Consider the following 19,521-nt stretch of genomic DNA (forward strand, 5'->3'; position numbering starts at 1 on the left):
CAAGCATCGGAATTTCGTTCAACATACTAAAATACATAATTCGGCCTGGAGTGCACGTTCATATGTCCAGATTCGCGATGAAGCAGGCCCCAACCAGACATTAATGTTTTCAGTGTGGTTTTCGGGATGTACATTTTTTTTGGAGTACCACTACTGTACCATCTCATGCTGGGTACGTTATTATGGCATAATGTCATACGTGCCAGAAGATGAAAACGTGCACTTGAAATTCAGTGAACAGATGGAACTAGCCTATACTGTGGAATGAAACACTTCGTTTCAAATATATTATTTGTCTCAGAGGAAAAGATTAATATAAGTCGAATTTCTTTAGCAAACCGACAAAAAAACTTCATTATTCTGGCGATTAATATTTGATTGCCAAAAGGGTGGAAGTAAAATAAAATCAGTAAACAAACTAATAATATATTTCAGCCTTTCGTAATTATGTGGATGTATTTTAATTCACTTATTAACTCCTGGCCACAGAAATGCGTTTTGTTTTCATTTGACGTGGGAGCTGTAAACGACGAGGAAACAGCAAAAACACTAAACGTAAACGCGGCTCACGTGAAGACTAACCCTCTCTGCATTCACTGCAACTGAAGACTGCTCTGTGCGAATCTGGCAGCTTGGGTTCGCAGAGAAATTTTTCCGGTTAGCATCTTGCTTAAAGTAGCCAGAAGCGGGAGAAGTTACTGCTCATATACGGCTGAACTGCGCATGCGTATGAGCCCACTGATAACTGTTCAAACGAGCCTAATGTAAACAGTTGTGACGTCACGCTTATCAGAAGCAGTTTGTCGATATGAAGTATTACATAGTCTTCGTCCTTCCTTTGACACATTTTGTTGTTGGCACACGCTTGTACGTGGGCAGTGTTTTGTTGTTGTAAATGGCGCATTTCCTTTGCAACTGAAGTTTTACTTTGGCTTTTTTCCTTGTTTTTATTGTTGTAGTATTACTTTTCCTTATTTTTTATTGTTTTAGTATTACTCTGCAGTTGAGGGAAACAATAATATTATATGTTATAGTATCAGTTCTTACCAGTCAAAAATACAAAAATTTAACTGAAAACTAAAACAACGAAAAATTTCCTGAATTCCGGAAAATTCCCGCGTTTTTCGTGGTTTTCGCCCGGATGAAAAAATTTCCGCGTTTTCCCTTGATATCCCATCTGTCCCAGGGCCTATACAGCCTGTTATAACTGCACTTGACACTGTATTAGCGCCTGATCTCCTAGGCAAGCTCAATGTGCACATTGATTGTACATTAATCTCATCATCTACCTGGGATAAGCATTTCGGTAGCTCGGGTAGCGGCGAATCTTAAGAAATCAAAGTTTATTACGAAAAACAATAAATTTTTGGGTCAGATGATTTCACATGCTGGAATAAAGCCTGACCCTGAAAAATTGCTGGCGATTAAGAATTTTCCTGTACCTTGCATAAAACGGCAGCTAAAAGCGTTCATGAGCTTATGGTCTTTCTTCCGCTGTTTTGTACCTAATAACTGCTAAATAATACCGCCTTGTTACAGGACAAACAGTGGATTTGATCACAATAGTGCAAATCCGACTTCCAGGACATAAATTATTCTCTGATTAACATTCTTGGCCACCCAGACATGAGCCAAGACTTTTATATCGCTACCGATGCATCATTTTCAAGTTCACGGGCCCGCCTCCTTCAAACGGCCGAAGGTGAGGGCACCAGATATTTGAAACTGATCAGTATCTCTAGCAGGACACTTACCGAATGTGAACGCAGGTACTCAACAACAGAGTTGAAGGCTCTCTCTACTGTGTGGCCATTTAATAAATTTCATTATTATATGTTTGGTAAGCATGTGCGAGTATATAGCGATCATCAAGCACTAAGTTTTCTACTAACTTGTCGGTTGTTACAAAATTGGCTTCCAAAGTGGGCACTGTTCTTACAAGCCTACGGTTTTGAAATTATACATGTGAATGGTAATTACAACTAATTGCTGATTCCTCATCGCGACTGCCTCATGGTTTACCTGAATTCGAGGAATTGGTAGAACTGGATACTGAGTTTAGGATTATGCTTGCAGAGGAAAATATTTTTCCGATATGTGTAATAACATGGCTAAACTGCAAGAGGAGGAACGACGGTGGAAAAAAGTAAGGTTTCAGTTAAGCAACAATACACATTAACCTATGCGGCAGCACTACCAATTGTATGACGATGTGTTATTTATAGGAGAGACCCAGACAATGATTTGTGGTGTATTTGTATTCCCAAAGCGTGTAAAGAGAATTTAATTTGGCACACTCATTTCATTTGGGGACACTAGGCAAGTTTTAAAAACTTGTATTGTTTGCCAGAAGGCTAAGCCTTCCACCCACAATTTTAAAACAGTACTACATCCTATACTGCCAAATAATCCACTAGAACTAGTTAGTATTGATGTTACGGGACTCCTGCCCTCTGCTCGAGGTGGTGTTATTACATAATAGGCTTATATGATGTATTTTTATTTAAATTTATTTAAATTTTCCAAGTATGTGAAACTGGCTGCCACAAAATCTAGGGCAGCTAAGCGTATCATCAAACGTATGCTAAATGACTGCTTTACCTTTGATGATTAATTTACCTGACAATGCAACTATATTTACCTGCCAGGCTTGGTAACAATTTTTAAGGGAGCAGCAGATCCAGCAATTTTTTATATGAAGGTAATAGTCCGCAATCTAATCCCACAGAAAGAACGTTCCGTGAGCTAAATAGATTCATGAGAACGTATGTATGTAATCAAAATGGAACGATTACTTAAATGTATTTGAACACGAAAAACACTAATTCGCAAATTAAACATACTGACCTTTACACCTTTGTACATATTCCATACGACGGATGTTACCTAAGAGCGTACCCTTACAACGACAAAGTCAAAGGACATCACGCACCGAAACTTATAGAAATTTTGCCATGTCTTGAATCACACGTTACACTCGTTTATGCACATAAATACACTATGTACTCTATGATAAGAGAAAGAAAATCTGACCAAGGTAAGCTATGTTTATACTATGCAGCAAAGCGAACTGTCGGGGTGTTGCCAATTTTGTTTTCTCTGCAAGTGCATGTGGTCACGATACGTCATTAAACTAGGACACACAATTAGAAATCAGTGACTAGTGAAATAAGCAAAGAATGTACTTTTAAGATTTTGATTCAATGATTTTTTTTATTATAGTGGTTTTAGTTTTAAGTTTATGAATACAGGTACCTGGAGCACAGACCCGGTATTAAAATAAAGTACACGGATGTAGGCTGCAGTAGGTACTGGGAGATGAGGAGGCTTGCACAGGATAGAGTAGCATGGAGAGCTGCATCAAACCAGTCTCAGGACTGAAGACCACAACAACAACAGTAGTAAGTCTTTTTTTTCCACCACTAAATTCATGATAGTAAGGATCTGGGTAAGACACGTAAAACATTCGGCCTTCATAAGGCACGCTATTAGTATATGGTTATGCAAGTACATATAATGGTGCACAGAAATTTTAACGACGTATCCACACCACTACGCAATTTCTACGCAACGTAAAACATTCGGCCATCATAAGGCACGTTATTAGTATAGGGTTATCCAAGTACATACAATGGTGCATAGAAATTTTAACGACGTATCCACACCACTACGCAATTTCCACGCAACTTTGAATAGAACATAATTAATTATAGTACGTTTTACGAGGATGAACTGATTTCGGGCTGCTGAAGAAAGTCTCTCGCGTCATCTACTATTTACTCTGCAACCTAGTCTAAGTAATGTGCATCAAGAGATAATATTTATGATAAGACAATTATTGTGAACTGGAAATGATACCTTTATCTGTATATGTGAGAGGATAACTAGGCTAATGAGATACGATTTGTAAACATGAAATTAGGTAAATACGGCACCGTCTACAACTAATTACAAAGTAAGTTACTAACGCAAATCTGGGGAGAAATACTAGCTAACACCGAAACACGCACAATTATTTGCACGTGGTGAGAAATTCTATACGACTTCAACTGGCGATAAAAAGAGTGGTTATAGAGACGATACAACTATTTCAGGCAATGTTGTAAAGATTATCACGCGCATTGGCTGTATACATGCCGCTCAGCAACGCCAGTGAAAACATGAGTTTTACGTCACTAAATATGATATGTTTACTATTAACAAAAAAATCTACATTCTTAGAATTTTCTTATATTTTTAATATTTTACTCAACATAGGTGGGAGATATTTAATGTGTGATGAGAGTTCAGAGGTGACACAGGCCACGACGATTATTAATAGAAGCGCATACTAGTGCAGCGAAGAAGAAAACACAATATGAGACCTGTATAGTACACTGACACACACTCAGAAGCAGTCTAGCGCCCAGCGACCAAACTTCATTATTACTAATGTTATTCTTATTACTTGTCACGTTATTCTTATTTGTTTTGCACTTATATGTGATTTTAGGTATAGAGATTTGTTCTATTTGTGTGTCATTTATTACTTTCTTTCTTTGGTGCTCGTATCATGCGTTGTTACGTATGTTTGGGTGACGTAAACATGGGATTCGTCCCCCACAGTAACTCGTGTATAGTTAAAGCACAGATTTTGCGTCATTTATAGACAATTTCTATAAGCACTTATGGTGCATTCATTTTTTGTATAATCGTTTCGAAGTATAAGTCCATTTGTAGCACGATCCTAAGTTAGGGAAGTGCTGTTCTCGAAAACGCGTTCTTTTATGCCCTGTGAGCTGTAATAGTATTGCGATCATGAACTGTAGTACTAGAGGCACTTATTTTCTGAGAGCAAATTCACGTACCTACTTCTGTTATGAAATATTTTGTGCAGTATGTAAACAGATTAAGTTTTGAAAGTGAATACAGGAGAATATAACGAACGTGGGCAACAAATACTAGGACCTAGGCAATGGTTTCATGATCTACAATTTTTTGAACGGTAAAAATGAACGGAACAGTGTATAGTTAGCCAAGACAGTGAGTTATTCAGTGACTGGTTTATTCAGTGACATGTGAGTTATACACATAGAGCCAAGCGAGAAAAGGTTTCATGGAACTAGCTTTCTACTTCGAAATATATGAGACCTGGTGAATCGAGGAAGCCAGCTACAGTACGGGTGTTGTGCAAATTATAGGACAATGTGACGTTGCCAAGGTAAATAATAAAGTGCAGTACTTGCTTTCGTGCAGTGAACGTAGGAGGTGCCCTGCAGTCCCTCCTCACAGCCAAGGTGAACCACCAGTTGAAGCAGGTGCCCTAGTTTCGTAAATGCTGCGAACGCTGCACAAAACACTTCATAAAAATGTATTAAACGGCACGAACGGCATCGCTACCCCGCTGTGGGTGTGCGGCTATTGGACTCCAAACAGTCAGTAGCGTGCTCCCAGACTAATTGTTGCGTGTGTGGTTACTTTTAACTGACGCATTATTGACTGACGGCGTGATGCAGGAGGACAATTTGAATGGAAAGCAAAAACTACCTTCAAATGGACACTCAACATAGTGCAAAGCGATGTAGAGGCACGATTTCCTAACCGACTAAATAAAGTCTGAACACCACAGCTCATGATCTGCGTCCCACGTTACGAAATAAAAACGACACCCACGTTCACTGAACGTAAGGCAGAACAGTGGGTGTAAGTATATGTTAATGTTAAGTTAGACTAAGTACTAACCTCTGTTAATTTTTTTGTTACGTGTTTATCTTGCTCATGATGTGACAACTATAAAACACAGAAATTAGATATACTGGGACGTTATCAAATAGATCATGGTATAATAGGAGGAGGCAGTGGAGAACATTAGAAACTACACGGAAGAATTTATCACACTTAACACTCCAGATACCCGTGGTAACCCTACAGCATGGATTGGCACACCAAAATATGCGACGTTCTAGTGATTTTTTTTTATTTTCAGGAAAAATGTAATCGCAGAATTATAGAAAAGAGTTGCCAAATGTAATTCTGTTGACAACGTGCTACTGAGAATGTTATTAGTACGCAGGAACAATGACGCTACATATCAATAACAAAGAAATGAACTATGGACTTATATAAAATGTAACGCAATATTCATCTATTTGATATAAAGGACGATGCAGTAATTTTTGAGTGTAGTATGTAGGTGTATGTATACTTTGTATACCCTAGTGTATATGTTTTCATTGCTAGAATATAAAATATTCACAGTATACGAGATCTGGCACCAGAGCTATATAAACGAAGTGATGATGAGAAATCTCTTAAAAGACACGAACAGTGCAATTCAAGTACGTGTGTAAAGGAGTGAAAGAACTACCGGTGTGTAAAGTGGTTGGGCTCATTTCCCGGAATTTGACATTTCTGCCGATAATTCGCCCAAGGGTGCAATGTAAAGAAACTTAATAATTTTTTCTTATTGATAAATGTATACCAAAGATTCATTTGAAAAGTACTTAACACTGACGGACAAAAGAGGATTTACGCTCTTCGTTTCTTAGTTTTTGTAATAGTTACCTTTCGCTGTTCTCATATCCTGGCGATAAGACGTATAACCGAAGTGTTCCGTAATTACAAGTGAATTAGTGCTAAATAATGGAAGCAACTTGTGAACAATACTATTTTCCCATTTACGATAATATGGACCCCAGCTCCTGTAACTCTGGAAGATCATTATCATTATTTCAGTTTTGTGTGGAGAATTTAGATGGAGGCGATGATCTTCACGACGGCGCTGCCGTAGGCTACGTGAACGTGATCGTCTCTTTCCCTCCATGGCCGGAAATGTCAATTTCAATATTCAGGTCATATTTGCCGTGACATTCAGAAACTGCAATCTTTCTTTTAATTTAATTACGAAGTCTGATTATTTTATTTCTCAGATGAATAAACGCATTTTAACCACAGTTCTTTTACCCAGCCCACGGGGATTGATAGTACTTAGAGCGTATGTGCTTCCATCCCGATCGTTCGTTCGCACAGAAAAGAGTGTGTGCCGACGTAACTATACGTAAGATTTCCCCTACACCATTATTTCTTATTTAGGACCACTCACTCGCGAATGTACGTGCCATTTTATTTTGTGTTGTCAGTTGGATGCAGCCATAATAATAATTACATATACAATAGACATATCTGGAATAGATATTTAATTTTTCTTTTCTTATTCCTTCTTAGTAACGTTTGTCTGAGTTTCCACAATTGACCTTGGTCTCTGTCGCAACGGCACTTCACGTGAAATATTTAATGCGCGATATTCATACTAATTTCAAAATTACGACACCGGCTGACTAAGTTTTTAACAATTTAAGAGGGTGGGTTACATGTTGCAGAGATATTTGCGCTGCAACGTTTATGTGGACCACCCTGTTTGTAGCTACACGATAAGACCTCAGCTTTAGCACATGCTACTTTCATTCAAGACGTATGATCTACGCAGAAAGTCGCGTAAGAAAAAAGACACAACGAAATGAACATAAACCACAAACACAACTGACACAACTAGATCAATGGATATGGTGACCCTAGTAGCAGGATAAAAAACGGTGCACACTTACACCTAAGCCTATATATGTGTGAATACGTCATTAACTAAGAAGGAATAAGAAAAGAAAAATTAAATATCTATTCCAGATATGTCTATTGTATATATTATTACTATTAGTGCTTATATTAAGATTTAAAACCATCAGTTGCCCTCTGGGCCTCATGGAAATTACATCTAAATTTTGTGACGATTCCGAGCGCTCCCCAGTAATCAAAATTTTGACGCGACAGTAGCAAAATAATTAAGTAGAGCACATTTATGGCGAGGAAAACGAGTTCTGTAAGTGTAAGGCGTGTTTCAGTATGTTGGGAGCACAAGACAGTCTCATGTAATCCGTTTTTGCATAGGCTGAGAGGGAGTAATACGTAAAATAAGTCTTGTAAATAATAAATTGTAAATAAATGCATATCTGGTGGGTGATGTTCTTCTCAAACAACTAAAGATTGTGCTCATGAGCTAGGATGGTATGAATGAAGATTATTATGATGTTAAATTAAAAAAGTAACAATAAACTGAGTAACTACATTCGAGTGGTGCAATATATTGAAGCGAAAACGGTGGTTTAGGAAGTTTAGTACCCGTTGTGGAGGAAAAGTTGTTCCGGACTTGTAACGGTGGACAGTAAGGGTATCTAATGGCAGCATGGCCCAGGCAAACAATTTTTAAAGTGTGTTACTTACCGCGGCCTAGTAGTAAGGAAGGGCCTCCGACTTTAAGAACCTTGCTACTCTTCTCTGGATGTGGTGGAGCCCGGTGCACGTACAATAACAATGAAAGGAAGTACCCGGCAACCCAGGCACGTAACACACGAACGGTTATAAAGTATGCCGCACCGCTCGACTGTCGTCGGTAAGACATTCGAACACCAATTGCTGCGCTGGGTTACCGTATTGATTGTTGCGCATGCAATCATGTTGCGACGGCATTCTTGCCGGGCAACAGATGAAGGGACAACTTAAATTTAAAAATGGGAAGCGAACTTTACAAAAACACTTATGCAAGAGCATACTGAGGATATTTTTATGGAAAGGAATACATGTGTCTTCCTTAAAAGATCATGACTTAACACAAAATGAGAAATCTTGGGACACCACAGACCCTAGATTACCGAGAATGAAATAATGATGTAATAAAGCTGAAAGTATTTTTGTGTATATGTATGTATGTATGTAGTATAAGACGTTATTTAATTTGTTTCACGTGAGCTATCATTTGAGAAAGGTGGACATTCCTCAAAAGCATCGGGTAACATACAGAGTCTGGGTACAAAAAAACTACGCTTTGAATGCTTTTTCACAGATAGATGAAAGGGCAGCCCAATTACCCAACCCATTCCTGATTCGTCCTACGACTTTAACATCCAAGAAGTCGGCAGGAGAGAAGATATACATATGTAGGAATCTTTTTTCCTTGTTTCCGTTTCAGTTACGAGGAACAACCTGTTTTAATAAAAAACATTAGTTTTATCCCATCATTGAAATATGAATGTTTAAAATATGTACAAAGAGAGAAATCACCTAGTAGCGAAGCCAGTGTGATAGGAGGTAAGTTATGAGATGTAATTATATGAGTTTGAATAATTTTTTGTGTATGGAGACAAACAATATTTTTTGTGTTATTATAGTTGACAGAACAGAACTACAAAGCTATTCATATTGCTGTAAACTCTGATATGTGTAAGAACCACTTACGAGGTCACTGAACCTGAAAGCAACATGGACAATGTTGAATACTTCACTGTAGAAAAATAGTAGATTTGTTAAAGTTGATGCTGCTTTGTCCCTATTTGGTATCTATATTTTTTTAATGTTGAATATAATATGGGCACATGTGGGTATGTCATTTCATTATTTAATAATAACAATTCAACTGAAGAAATCGGTGCACACAGAATTATTATTGTCCTGTGGCACCTTTTACTGTAGAGAAGGTGAAGGCATATCGCTTTTCTTCGAGGCTCTAAAAGGAGGTTAATGAAAACGGAGTCGTTCATGGCTGTCTTGGACTGTGTAAATAGGGCCACTTGAACGGTACATAAAAATTGAGAGAGTAAAATTCTCACCTTCGTCACAAGTTACCCGCCTTTAACTTTCCTATTTCACGGTTAAAACATAAATGGAATAATAGTTTTATCCAGATCAGGGCATCATCTTCCTCCTGCATATCAACCTAAAGCCAGACGGGTACTTTTCCTATATCGTGAAATAAACCAAATCATGAAATATGGCTCTAGGAAATAACCCGTTCGTACCTCTCTCGCTAATGTGTATCCCTATTGTGTGATGGGACTAAGATTCCATCGAGATCTATCGTCAGATTGGGAGTTTATTTCAGTTTCTAAATTATTAAATAGTGTTTTTTCACTAAACAGATAATAATTATTCTGTCCCCGTCAGTAAACACAAGTCACACAGAAGCAAATTTTACAACTTCCACCACTTCTTCAGTGAGACCATAATCTATCTTTCTATTCCAGAAGCGGTTCTGCTGACATAGTTCCTATTTTTTGTAACGCTGTTGCAAAGTGTTTGGGAAGTTTTACAAACTGATTTGAAGGAAAGCAATATAATGGTCCCGTGCCTTCGTCCTTTCGGGACCACAAATTGATTTCCTGTGCTCCGCCACTCCCTTCTAATAGTGTAGCCACTTCAGCATGATAGACAACCACACTCATTAGCCTCTGAACTTTATTTTTCTTTTCTACTTCTAACTTGATTGCTTTCAAACCTTTAATCCAATTTCCCCTGTGAACAAGGTGAGCCTGAAATCTGTTGACTTGCAACGAGAAGGTGCACACGATTCTAAAAATCCTGTCATACCGCTGAGAAAGTGTGAAACATTTATAATCGTAGAAACAGCCGCACCCACGTCGCCTGTTCATTCCGGTGCAACATACACGTCGCTGTCAGGCGCGCCCTGGAACCAAATCCAGTAGTGCCTTGCGTATCCCCGACCTTACTAGAAGCTCGTATTCTAAACGTTCGTTCTTTAAATCGGCAACAACAGGTATTTCTCAAAACGCTATGTTGCTGAAACAGAATTGGACGGCAGTATGTATTCACAGTAGAAGTAACAAGTTTCAGTAGTACATTTCCTACTATATTTTCCTTCGACCTTCATAAAAATTTTCCTTTTATATATCCACGCTAATTGCCACCATAATTCTGATGTATTAACGATTTTGAGAAGTGGACCTTCTGGATGATTACTGGTTTATTTAACACTCAGCAGGCCGACATAAATACAACATTGCTGAACAACTACACCGTGCTGTACCACAGAACTGGTAGTGCTCTAAACTTTAAATAAATTTCATTTGATACCTTAGGAGATGCATTAAGACTTGGCCATGCAGACTGCGTGAGAAACTATTAAAGTTTTCTTCAAGCTGCGCTTATACAAATGCAGTACATATACATATACTACAGTACTTATACATATACTACAGTACATAAATTATACTAGCAACCGTCACAAAGATAATCACCTTTTCATAATTAAAAACGTATTTCACTATTTCATTCTGCTTTTTAAAAAAGAATCTACAAGTTCAAATTATCTTTGGCGGCCGGAGTGGCCGAGCGGTTCTAGGCGCTGCAGTCTGGAACCGCAAGACCGCTACGGTCGCAGGTTCAAATCCTGCCTAGGGAGTGAATGTGTGTGATGTCCATAGGTTAGTTAGGTTTAAGTAGTTCTAAGTTCTAGGGGACTGATGACCTTAGAAGTTAAGTCCCATAGTGCTCAGAGCCATTTTAGCCATTTTTGAAATTATCTTTAAACAAGTGAACTTAAAACAGTTACTATTCCTTTAATGCAGAAAGTTCTATAAGGACCTGTTTTTCAATAGGCTATGCCCAACGACATTTTTCACGTACACATACATTCTGTCTTTAGTCTCAGATCATACAATAAAACGTTTGACGTGAGTTCCTAAAATCTATCCTCTCTTTCCGATCCGTCGTGTTTCCTATAATTATAGTATCGTCTCTCTCTGATTTAAACAATAACGAAGTGTATCGCGGAGTAAGGCACAAATTTCCAAGGAGCACGTCTTACTATCACTTCTAATTATTATTAAATTGAGCATAGTAGTTCATTGACGGATAGGTTGCACTCAAATGGAAAAACGATTGCAATAGAATTCTGTTAAGTTCTCGAACATGAATGCATCTTTCCGGTGTGGCATGGCGTCGACAACTCTGCTTTAAAGCTTCACAGCGCTTTCTCAGGATTCACAAGGTTAACGTACCGTCGCAGTTGTATAGTCATTGTTCGTCATTCGTTGTGGCTACATTCTAAATCCGTGCACCGTAATGTGAGCCTGTGGCGCCGCTAGCAATGGACGGAGCTCCCGGCACAATATTAGCCACCTCGTCTCCAGTCTCAGAGCCCACACGCTGTCCTTTGGCTGTGTGCGCAGAGGGACGACTAGCCTCGCAGCGGCAGGCTCTTCGTCAGTGTCCATGGTCACTTCCAGAGCTTACCTTCTTAGGGCCCCCACACACGTTACTGCATGCTTGACAATCACACTTGCGCAAGCTTGCTTGTACAAGCTTGCTTGACCGCATGTTGGATAAAACTTGCTTGACCGTGTGTAGGGAAATTAGCGCAAGCATCAGGCTTGCACAAGCAGCTTGCCACTTGATCGAATTTCGATTATGCGTCCTTGTGCAAGCCTCCAAGCATGTCCATGCTTGCTCGTGTGTGCCTAGAATTGGGAGGCTTGAACAAGCATACATCTGTCATTCGGACACAGACTGTGGAGAGGGCTCGTTTATTTAGATTTTGTGTCGTTTCCTTCTTCGTTCTGACGTCGGGCCGGGAAGTGTTGGAGGAATTTATTAGGTGCTACGATAGACACCCATGTTTAGGGAATATTAAAAGTAAACAATATCACGATAAAATGAAAAGAGACGTGGTATATGAAGTACAAAGAGACAGAGCCATCAGCAACTAAAGATACTGTTATTAAGAAAATTAATACATTACGAACGAATTACAGACGAGAAAAAAGGGCCGGCGTGGCCGAGCGGTTCTAGGCGCTACAGTCTGGAACCGCGCGACCGCTACCGTCGCAGGTTCGAATCCTGCCTCGGGCATGGGTGTATTGATGTCCTTAGGTTAGTTAGGTTTAAGTAGTTCTAAGTTCTAGGGGACTGATGACCTCAGAAGTTAAGTCCTATAGTGCTCAGAGCCGTTTGAACTATTTGAGAAAAAAGGAAACGCGACAGCACTTAAAATCAGAGGCTGCAGCAGACGAAGTTTACAGACCTGTTGTGTGGTACTTTGATCTTTTCAGCTTTTTAAATGAACAGGAGACACCAATATGCTCTTCGAGTAATTTACAAGGAATAGAGGTAAGTGAGATAGGTTGGTAGTGGTATTCAGTTACAGTAGCACTGTTACAATTAAGATCTATGCCTATGCTCTTACTTGTTTCTATTATACTACAATACACATTGTTTTCTTTTACATTTTTCTTTACTGCTAATGCACAAAATTATGTTGCTAAGGAATTTGTTCTTCATTCCCAAAGTAGTTCATAAATTCCTCTCTCACTCGTTTAGCTTCAAGTGGGATGTTTCCTGCAATGGTAAGATATTAGGATCCTCTGTTGTTAAGCCATAAGACGTCACGAGGGACAAAAGATTCAAATACGTTTCCCCATTCCTCCTGAGGTAATTATGCCAGTCACGAGGATATATCTTCAATTCACTGCGTAAATTTGTATGAGAATACGATTTTCGTTTTTTAAGCCACTCTTTACTCCACATATCGCGTTTCCTCTTTTGTTTTTTCCGTAAATCAAGCAAAAAGGCTGCAACAGCAAGCTCATCGTCGTCTGTGCTCAACACTTTGAAATGTGAACAAACTGAAGCTTGTACGTGCGTGCTGGAGTCGTGTGGAGGCGCGAGGAATTTGTGCAGCTTGCCTTTACTGACAACCAGTTTCTATCTCACTCTGTCACTACTCTGTTCAGCGATTATAAATATGCGTCGCACAGTTATTGTCCTTGATAACAGCCGAATGACGGCTCGATCGTAACTTAGCGTAATCGATAATGTGACACGAGTCAATCTTCTGTATTATTAGCGTCAGCAAACGACGAGTCCACTGTAGCCAACAGATAGTATCTCTCAAATAACATGCTGAAAAACTTGGATTATTTACTTAGCTCAAAAACTTACATTCGTGCGGTCAAACCTGAAATTCAAAAACTGTCGACAAAGTATCGGGAAATCGAGAAACTAGGCAATATTACTGAACATAAAGGGTGAGCAAAAATAGCAGAATGAAATCGGTTACAGTAACTCGAGACGGCGTATACAGAAACTCACGTCATCTACAACAAAATATATCTTAAAAAATGACGAAATTCCTCCATCTGTATTAAGGTGTTGGTTTTATTGGCAACTAGTTTGGATGTTGTTACGACATCATCTTCAGGCCCTAAATAGAACATACCATACACAAACATAGAAATTATTTCAGCAACGAGTTAACTTATACTTTTATTGGAATGAATAGTTTTTTTAAATTGATTAGTATGTATTTTACACTATGGACTACCTTGTATCAACTGGGTTTCACACCATCTAGGTCCCTTGCCATTTCTTTCGTGGTGTTGGGAACGAAGTTGTCTAAGTAAATTACGCCACTTTTACTTTAGTATGACGACAGTACAAAATTTTGCAAACATAACTCTAATCTACCTTGCCCACCGTTCACTACTAGTAAACAATGAAGTTTACCTAACATATGTCTGATTGGCAATGCGTGTATTCTCCTTTTTATAGTTCATTATTCAAAAAGTTTACAATGTTCCATGCCTATATTATTATCCATTAGAATAACGGCTGGTCGCTTAAGCTTTTATATACTCCCATTTTTAAATACCTGATATTAACCTATAATAAAACGATTGTGCATGTACAGTTTCATTTGTATTTAGTGATACCACGTAAATGTCTAATGTCCAGAGTGATGGCATTTTAGCGGAAATGACCAAAAATAAAATTAGTTTCATTCAAATTATCCATTATGCAATATGGTTATAATAGAATTGTTTTGCATAATAACTCATAAATTACTGTTGTTGCATTGGTTGTTTGTGAATGGTATGTTGTATTTAGGGCCTGAAGATGATGTAACAACATCGAAACTAGTTGCCAATAAAACCAACACCTTAACACAGCTGAAGGAGTTTCGTCATTTTTTAAAATATATTATACTATCTGACGTCCGAAGTCGTCCGTTTCAATTTTAGATATACGAAGACAACAAAATATGTCTCTCCACACACACACACACACACACACACACACACACACACACACACACACACACAGAAAACGGGCGCTGTAGTACTCAAATCGAAAGCCCTCTATCCCAGGGAAACTCCCAGACTTCTTATGAAAGGCGATGTGAGAAACATCCCCAGAGAGGGGCGGAAGACTGTGAGAAAGACTCTCGGTCCAAACACAAGGAGTACAGATTCTCGCTACAACGACGAAAAACAGCAGAAACAGTACTCCACTTTGCAGCAGACGTCAGAACCAGAGGACAAAAACTTATGGCCTCATCCGCAGACTGCCAACAACGAGTCTTACCCGAAACACGTTATACGGGAGGAGCAAGCACGTAATAAGTCAAAAATGTGCAGAAAGAGCCCAGATAAATTCCTCACAAATTTTACATGGAAACATGTACAAACGAAGAATTGACAGATGTGATGTGCACTTGGAGAACTAGACTGAGAAGGAAACAGGAATAAAATGGGGTGAATACAAAAAAGAATATTCATTACCTCTACTGCCGGTAATTGTGACTTACGTTAACGATTTGTTTCAGAAATAGTTCAAATGACTGTGAGCACGAAATGTGTGTGAAGTCTTATGGGACTTAACTGTTTAAGGTCATCAGTCCCTAAGCTTACACACTACTTAACCTAAATTATCCTAAGGACAAACACACACACCAATCCGAGGGAGGACTCGAACCTCCGCCGGGACCAGCCGCACAGTCCATGACTGCAGCGCCTTAGACCGCTCGGCTAATCCCACGCGGCATGTGAGCACTATGATACTTAACATTCATCAGTCCCCTAGAACTTAGAACTACGAAAACCTAACTAAATTAAGGACATCACACACATCATGCCCGAGGCAGGATTCGAACCTGCTACCGGAGCGGTGACGCGGTTCCAGACTGAAGCGCCTAGAACCGCTCGGCCAGCGATTTGTTTAGGAAATAATGGTAATCAACACGACGCTTTTTGAATTATTGATGATTTGCTGTACCATGACCTACTTTTCGATGCAGTGCGCTCGTTGCAGGAGCGTTATTTTCTGGACCATTTCCTGCTAGATAACAGGTCTAGGGGGCTGACGACTGAAATTTAAGCCAACAATAACAAAATCATTAGGAGCCGAAAAAATTATTGTTATACGATACCTACATTGTACTGCCTCGAGGTATCGATTCATGTAAGAAAAAGAAAAAATGACAGACGCATGGAAAGTCAGAAAATTGTATCATAAAATTTAGCGTGATCGCACCTGATAGCGATACTGATAAATTATCTGCAAAATTTAGGCTCTAAGCGAGGATACGAGCAGTAGCGGCAAAGTCGGTGAATCTTTGGCTATGAGAGTGGTGACGTGGGTAAAGGTGATGGTGCGAGTCACTATCGAGTGGAATATTGTGTAAGTAGGGGCGGTGCTGAGGCCAGCTCGGTCCACGATCGTCATGCAAGAGGTAGGCGGCGCTGCTAGAGCTAAGGGGAAAGACCTACGGATAGAGGAAGGGAAGGCTTGCTAGGTGAAGGCGCCCGGCGCGGCAGTACCGCTCTAGTAGTGCTCTGCTAGTAGCAGCGCGCTCGCGTCCGCGACGCACCGACCGGCCGCGGGCTCCGTCCACGGCAGGGGCAGCCACAGCCAGCTCCAGCCGCGGCCTGCATCAGCGCAGGTAGGACGAGACAAAGCGCGCGCGCACCTACTGCCGCGCACGCCGCCGCCAGCAGCTCCCCAGCGTCGCGGCTGCGGCCGGCGCTCAGTTTCGGCTCATCCGCCACTCGGAGAGCTGTTGGTCAGCGCTCTGACACACACACACATTTCTCAGTGACAGCCAGACGGGCTGCTGCAGAATGTTGTCGAGTTTCTGTCGTCATGTGAACCGACTTCTCGTGACTTGTTCGCCACGGCTCCGGCTTCTTTTTGCATCGGTAGCGTTAACACTTCCACTTTAGTTTTAAACTGATTTATTTAACAGTTCGGAAAATTCAATATAATCACCCATTTTTTTCGTAAATCCAGTAAAACTTCGATTTCGAAACGCCATGATTGCGCAACTACTTATTTATTTTTTTACTTCCTTTACGAGGTAAACTTCTTATTTTATTTCTAGAATGACTTTTTTGTGTTACAAAATAACATTTACAGTTTAGATCAGTATTTTCCTTTCTTTCTAGCACTACGCGTTTTGGGAACAAATTCCAAGTGTGTTTTCTGTGTATTGTGGTATTTATAATTTGTGTGTTGCATTGTCGACATGTGAAAGCTGCTGAACACGACAACGCTTGCGGCTCGATCTTACGAGGCTTCTCTGCTGCATTATTATCGGAGTCATGAAAACCAAGTTTACGGATATTCATTTTAAACATTTCACTGTGTTCGTGTCGCATGTATAACGTAACCACAATTTCGTTTTACTCCACGTTTTTAATTCTTCTATTTGGTTGTAGGGACCACTGCTTGAATCCATTTGAAAGAACGATGTCAGAAAGAGTTCCGGTCACAGCTGGTAAAATAATTAGTTGTTTATTAAAACACGAGCGGCTTCGCGGCTTTAAGACGCATCATCTGCAGTCGTGCTCTAATAAACAACAATTTTACCAGGTATGAGCGCAATTCTTCCTGACATCATGCCTTTTAACAGCTGTGGTTGTCCGGAATATGAAATTGTTTGTCATTTGAAAGAAAATCAACGAATGAGAAAGAAATTCTGTATACCAGAGCTGAAATCTGTTACTGCAAATATAAAACTAGTAGTGGTATTCAGGCATAATAAACGAAGAAACAATTATTACTTTTTTATTTCTCGTTCACAGCACCCGGCACGTATGTAGTACACTGAAGCCTAATTCAGTTTATTTGTTTATTTTTTTTTATCTTGTGGGAATGAGAACGTCAGCCATCCGACGATGCGGAAAAATATTTCATCCTTAAAAATTTCTGTGAAGACGTAGAGTTCCTGCTTCAACAGTTCCATGCTCATTTTGCACTCTATACATTGTTTATTTCATTTCAAAGTGAACCCAAACATAAAAATTTGGCTCTCACAATCAACAGAGCAACTTCTCGAAAGTAAATATTGTCTTTGTTCTGGGTGTTAAATTATTTCTGCGTTGTCGGCTATAATTTCTGCAAAAGTAAATTAAATCATCGCTGATTTTATTCTATGAAAAGGCTAATTTTCTTCTTTCTCGTTAACGAGTACAGTTGTTTACTATAAAAAATTAGGCATCATCGATGACTACCTTCTAAAACACCTAACTTATTTCCTCTTGTGCCCTTAAAAGTTCTATCGATATTCTTCTGTGTTTGTGATCACTTAAAAGGCTCATATATGGAGTCAGATGTTAAATTACAGGTGAGGCGATTTCGTCGAGCATTATAAATCAACAGCACATCTCAAGATTTGTAATGGAGATTATTTGTTACAATGTGAAATATTTCGCCTCGGCCCTCCCCACCGTCAAGAGGCAGCGAGGTCTGATACAGCGGCTATACAATGTATCCGATCCAGCAGCAGCGCCAAACAGTTACCATGTGGAAAAACAAATAAAAAACATTAATACGGTAAACACATTGTGAAATTTTTCCCGTGTGAAATTTTTCCCGTGATTTTTGTAATTACTAATAACAGTTTCCACAGACTTTAGCTGTAGCCAAGATCCCCGTCACTGCCCCGTCTTCTCAGCTTCTTGGAATTGCCAACTGTGATGTGTATACCTTTAAGAATTCATTGAACGGCGACCTCTAGTGATTTGGCTGTGTGTGCGCTTGATGAGACGTTAATAGCTGCTTTACACGCGAATGCACAAGCAGAACCGGAACTAATGTGAAGATAGGTGCTCATTTTTAGCATGCTGATCCTTTCATCAGAAATTAAAATCTTTCTCACATTATACTACATTTTTCCGCGCAGGTTGAATGTCCGTCTCACGAAATCAACCGGATATGACTTCTTGTTTCAGTGGTTTTCTGTATGTACTAAATTGTTCACACCCAGCTTTATCTTCCACTGCTCGCTACTCACGTTCACCGACGATTAAATTTGAATATGTTCGTAAAAAATGATTACTGAAAAAGGTATCGACAGAGCCTAAGATTTTACGTCTCAGAATACACATTCGGATAGAACAATTGTAGAGAAAAAATCAGCCGTGTCGTTTTCATAGGAACTATACTGGCATTCGCCTTAATTAACGTACGGAAACCACCGAAAACTCACAGAGATGATCAAAAGGGGTTTTTTAAGCCCCGTTTTTCCAGTCTATTGCGTCACCTTGGTTACTGGTACGTCTTTTACTACAAGAGATTGTACCTGTGTCATCGTAATTGCCTTACTTGCTGCTGATGTACAGTGGCACCGTATTCCACTCTTTCTAACATAGCGCGTTAATATCCATTGACTGCAACATCATTTCACAATGGACCTCGGTAACTTGTGACCTACTCCCAGCTGTCTGCACACCCCAAGATTAGCAGTTAGAATACTGCCTGTTGCATCTGCAATCAGGGATGTCGATTTCATGTAGTGAACTGCAGAAAATTAGAGCAAAGAGGTGCAGTAAATTTACTACGATGCCTCAGGAATATATTAAATATACACCTTGAATATTACTAGGTTATGTTCTTCTAGAGTGCGTTTAGGAAAGAGTTTAC

The 19,521-nt window shown here is 39.6% G+C and overlaps 1 protein-coding gene across 1 annotated transcript in view; it reads left to right on the forward strand.

Moving 5' to 3' along the window:
- Positions 1–16,485: 16,485 nt before the first annotated feature.
- Positions 16,486–19,521, forward strand: part of LOC126413196 (protein bric-a-brac 1-like) — a 235,730-nt gene continuing 232,694 nt past the window's right edge. Inside the window, exon 1 of the mRNA XM_050083091.1 lies at positions 16,486–16,540. The gene's annotated coding sequence lies outside the window, so the exon portion shown is untranslated. The remainder of the gene's footprint in view (positions 16,541–19,521) is intronic.

This window comes from Schistocerca serialis, chromosome 7 (assembly GCF_023864345.2).
Source record: "Schistocerca serialis cubense isolate TAMUIC-IGC-003099 chromosome 7, iqSchSeri2.2, whole genome shotgun sequence".
Lineage (NCBI taxonomy): Eukaryota > Metazoa > Arthropoda > Insecta > Orthoptera > Acrididae > Schistocerca > Schistocerca serialis.